The sequence below is a fragment of the Protobothrops mucrosquamatus genome, unplaced genomic scaffold (assembly GCF_001527695.2).
Source record: "Protobothrops mucrosquamatus isolate PMUCROS unplaced genomic scaffold, P.Mucros_1.0 scaffold2441, whole genome shotgun sequence".
Lineage (NCBI taxonomy): Eukaryota > Metazoa > Chordata > Lepidosauria > Squamata > Viperidae > Protobothrops > Protobothrops mucrosquamatus.
In genome coordinates, this window is record NW_015388513.1 from 68431 (window position 1) to 73836 (window position 5406).

Genomic DNA, 5406 nt, shown 5'->3' on the forward strand with positions numbered 1-5406 from the left:
TTCAGAAATATTTAGAGCAATTGTAGTAGTATTGAAAGGAAAGTTGATCATTTCAGAACCACTCCCAGAAATTTCAGCATCATTCACAGGAATTAACAGCCCCTCACGTATCCTAATATCAAAAAGAGACAGAAAGAGAATCAGACCTTGTTAGAGAAATACATACTTATATACTGTACATACAAACATACACACACAAATGCACACATATACACAAACATTCACACACAAACAAACAAACACACAGGCAGACACACAAACACATGCACAGACACACATTTTCTTACTTACACATATCAACACGTATCTGCTTTTTGACTTCCTGATGGTAATTACATCCCTAAAATTAATGTTTGTTGCAAGGTTGGAGAATTGCTACACTCAATCGTGACCCAAGCTTCTATGCAAAATCCTTCAAAGATCACTTCATGACAACTGGCACCAATTCCCTTTATTAGCCATTGTGGCTGAGGGTAGAGTAGGGTTACCTGGTATTTGAACAGGCTTGTTTGCATGGCCCGGTTTGTGGCAAGCTGTGGCCATGGACCAGGCATTGGGGACCCCTGCTTTAGATAGTAAGGGATTACAAGTGTGCAAACAAGCACACAATGTGAAATGCACTTTGAGAGGAACATGCTAGTACTAGCTGTTAGCTTTCAGTGTGTAATTGATTAAGATCTTGTCAATTTCAGTCAAAGTTTGTTAACTCCAATAACTATACTTAGCATTTATTAGATAAAAGGTGTTTACTTCGGTACTCAAAAACTCAAGACAATTTTAAACTCCATCTGTCGGTTGGAGGAAACGAGGGCAACAAGTAGCACATGTCCTCCTTATGGCAGATGTCTACTGACTGTAGGTTAGAGAAAGTTATGATCAAAGGTTCTGGAGATCGTGAGTTGATGGCCTTTTTGCTAAGGAAAGGAAAAAAGTTGTGGGTGTATAGGTGGACAGCATATGTGAGACTTGTCCTAAAATCAAGAAAGTCCCATGGATTTCAACAAAGACCAACAAAGCTGAAATGCTCTCCTGATTATGTGGAGAGATTACATGGAGAGTTGAGCAACCTCCACCACAGAAGATTCCCTTCAAAAGAAGGGCATCCTGTTCCATCAGTCACAAATAGGCTGAGCAACAAAGCAATTCTTCTTTCGGAATATCATGAAACAACTGGATGGCTAACTCCATTCCTGCAAAGAAAATGTTTTGTATCATAATACACTTACAAGTGGTATCTCTGCCAAACATCAGGGAAGTTTTTTTGTTTTATTGTGAATGATGTATTCCCTAAGGAAGCAATAATAGTAAATCATTATTTTGATCAATAACAGCAGGCAGAAAAATGCTAATGTGCTTTATAAACTTCATCCACATTGATTTGTTTCTTTCTGAATGGGAGTCTCCGAATGTATGAATAAAATAATCCCCAATAGATTTTTCCCCCCATTGTTGCCTAGATAGCTATTAGCCAATAATCAGTCTTTGTGATCCTCTAATTATTTAACCTGATAGTTAACTCAAAATAATTTTAAAAGTGCTCATTTTAAAAAGGAAAGTATTTTCCCCACTCTTGTTATTCCTTCATTTTTAGAAATGCTTCTGGGCATCTAATCTTTTTTTTTCCTAATTAAAGAAGAACAAAGAGGTTGATTTCATCCCTTGTGTCCTTCCAAAGGACAATTCCAGGTTGATGTTGCCTGTAGGAAGTGACAGGTATCAGTGTGTTGATATTCTTAAATACTCCGTGAGACTTATTATATGAATAATTTCATCAGAAGCCATTTTGTGAATGCACCCACTGAATGTTTTCAAAATGCCAATGAAATCCCCAACTCATGATTTGCTCCAAGAGTCTCAATTCTGGAATAAAATCACGAATCAATATGAACCCTTGAGGTTTTTTTTATCAGTAGTTATCAGTTATCACAAAGGAAAGGAAATGTTATATATAATATAATCTTCATGCTGTTCATACCTCCTGAGTAATCAAATTCCTCCTCCATTATGCAAAAAGTGTTTGCTTGCTTAGAACAGTTCAAATCCGTGGATAAGGTGGACAACCCGGAGCACTGTAATTGAAGAGAAAATATAATTATTAAAAGAAAACGGACTTCTGACCATCAAAATGGCTGAAAGGAATTGTGTTCTTGGGGAATTCAAAGCCACTGTCGGTTTGCCATTCGCACAAAACAAGGGTAGCCCTTCCTACCTTTCAATCAAGCAATAAAATTTATTTACAGTTCAAAACCAAAGGAATCAAAAGACCAGAAGACCAACAACCATTAAAAGGGAATTTTAAAAAATAAGATTTATTTTTCGGAAAGATAGCAGCTAACAATTAATAGCATGAGATTAGAAAAAAAATAACAATAGCAATAGCACTCTGTAGAGTTGACCTGATGAAATAACTCATGGATTAAAAGAGTTAAACCATTTTTTATGGATCTTAGTTATTAGCTGGGAGCAGGTGAATGAACAGATTTCCTTAATTTCAAATTTTGCTATAAAACAAAATGCTCCAAACACTGTTTAAAATATTTTGATGTTCCTAGCTGTTTTATAGCAATTAGCACTTAGACGTGTATACCACTTCATAGCACTTTACAGCCTTCTCTAAGTGGTGTACAGAGTCAGCCTATTGCCCCTAAAAATCTAACTCCTCATTTTACCGACCTTGGAAGGATACAAAGCTGAGTCAACCTCGAGTCGGTGAGAATTGAACTGCTGGCAGTTGGCAGAATTAACCTGTACTACTGCATTCTAACTACTGCTCCATCACGGCTCTTCAATAACAACAACAGCAGCAGCAGCAGCAGCAACGACAACAACAACAACAACAATAATAATAGTAATAATAGTTGGAAGGGACCTTGAAGGTCATCTAGTCCAATCACTGTTCAGGCAGGAAACCCTATATCATATTAGACAAATGGCTGTCCAATCTCTTCTTAAAAGCCTCCAGTGTTGGAGCATTCACAGCTTCTGGAGGCAGGTTGTTCCACTGATTAATTGTTCTAACTGTCAGGAAGTTTCTCCTTAGTTCTAGGTTGCTTCTCTCCTTGATGAGTTTCCATCCGTTGCTTCTTGTCCTGCCTCCAGTTGCTTTGGAGAACAGCTTGACTCCCTTTTCTTTGGGGCAGCCCCTGAGATATTGGAACTCTGCTATCATGTCCCCCCTTCTCTTCGTTAAACTAGACATACCCAATTCCAGAAACCGTTCCTTATATGTTTTAGCCTCCAGTCCCCTGATCATCTTTGTTGCTCTTCTCTGTACTCTTTCTAGAGTCTCAACATCTTATTTACTTCGTGATGACCAAAAGTGGATTCAGTATTCCAAGTGTGGCCTTACCAAGGCATTGTAAAGTGGTATTAACACTTCACATGATCTTGATTCTATACTTATTAAGATTGACTGAAGTCAGATATGAGAAGATTGTTATCATACCGTACTGGGAAAAACAATTGCTGCTAAATTGAGTTCTGTTATGGGGCAGAAGACCCTGCTAGTTTACCTGACCCCATACTAATGGGCTCCTAGTCCTACTCTGGTCTCAAAAAGAAACGTTTTGCAGATAATAAATGACCCCAACACAAACTCTGCCTTTACCGCAGACGTACCTGGTGATAATGGGAAGAATCTCCAGATGGAACCAGCTGGTCTCTTTGGGAATCTAAGGATGAGATCTTTTTTCAGTGAATCCCGTTAGTTGCACTTGATGCAGTTACAGTCAGAAAGAGGAACTGAGCTTGACCCAGCTGCAAACTTTCTGAGAGAAATAAGAATAACTTGTCTGATGTTCTTCTCTGAATTTTGCAACTTTGCAGAAAGCATGCAAAAGAAGCAGTTAATGATATAATCTTATCTTAAAGAAGAATCAACCAAAATGTACTCGACTGAGATGCACCCTAACCTGGATCTCAAATTCCTGGAAACGAGCCACTTAGAGTTAGAGCATCTTATGGCAGCCATTGTTCACTGTGACAGAAATTTCCTTTTATTATTTTTTAAGTTTGAATGTGCCTATATCTGCATTAAGGTGACTCTGAGTGGCTTATTAAACTAATGCACCAATAAACAGTGTAGGCTTCCACCATTTTGACCGTTTAGTCCTGTGTGCCAATCTTGCTGGTGAGGATATATATTTAACCAAATGCAGTCTTTCTTCTGGTTGGTTCAACCAAACAGACAAAACCTGGAAGGACTTTTTTTGTGTGTGTCTAGAAGGAGAAGATTCCTGAAGGGAGCAATAGGTCCCCATGGCCTATGGGGAAGATATTGGTGGGTCTCTTTCTTTCTACTTTCCTTTGACATTCTCTTAAAAACAAGGTAGTGTCAGGAGCAAGGAACCAAGAAAGACACAGAGGTTTACTCAGATCAGTTTCTTTATTGTTGCTAACCCATTGGCAGGAATCTTGCCAGACTAAAGCACAATATGCATAACTATTATATATACTCTGTGAAAGGCTGCAGGAGGGTCCACTCTGTGCCTCTTCCTTCATTCCAAGGATTCTTGGTCGACGTGCCTATTACTCCTTGGCGAAGACCCCCTCCCTCCTGTGATAATGTACATCCCACCACCTGTGGTAAATCCGTAATACCTTTCCCTTATCCCATTAACCATAATGGATGAATATTAAAATGCATGAAAATGTAGCAGAAGAGCAGGCAAAACTAGTGGAGAGGGAGAGTTAAGTAAATAATCAGCCTACAGTTGTTATGTTATGATCCATATTCAGCTGATTCGGATTTGAACTTTAGGTGACAAGATTCTTGTGTGTAAGCTTGAGCAATCACTGTCTTACACCAGGGGTTGGACTCTGACCCTAAAGAAACTGCACCACATGAACCAGAAGAATTTCAGCCCCAGGAGGCACCAAGACAGGAATCACCAGAAGCTTATTAGAAATAGAAACTAATCAAGGAGAGAAGCAACCAAGAACTAAGGAGAAACTTCCTGACAGTGAGAACAATTAACCCGTGGAACAACCTTCCTCCAGAAGTGGTGAATGCTCCAACACTGGAAGTTTTTAAGAAGAGACTAAACAGCCATTAGTCTGAAATGGTATAGGGTTTCCTGCCTGAGCAGGGGGTTGGACTAGATGACCTCCAAGGTCCCTTCCAACTTTATTATTATTATTATTAAGATCAGATAGTGAAATATGGCATCCAAACCCTGGGCCTCCGGGATTAGAGCAGAGAGCAAAGAAAAGAAGCTCAATGAGGCTCCTTGCCAAGCAGAGATCAACTCCCTTAATTGAAACAAGTTGCTGCAGTCTGATTTAAGAGAGAGTACTGACCAGTCCAGTTTTTGTGTTGGAAACAACTATTTCATGCCCTGCCCTGGTGTGTTGCTCTAGTGTTCTAGAATCGCAGTCGTAAGTCATAGTTATAATTAAATGAGGCAC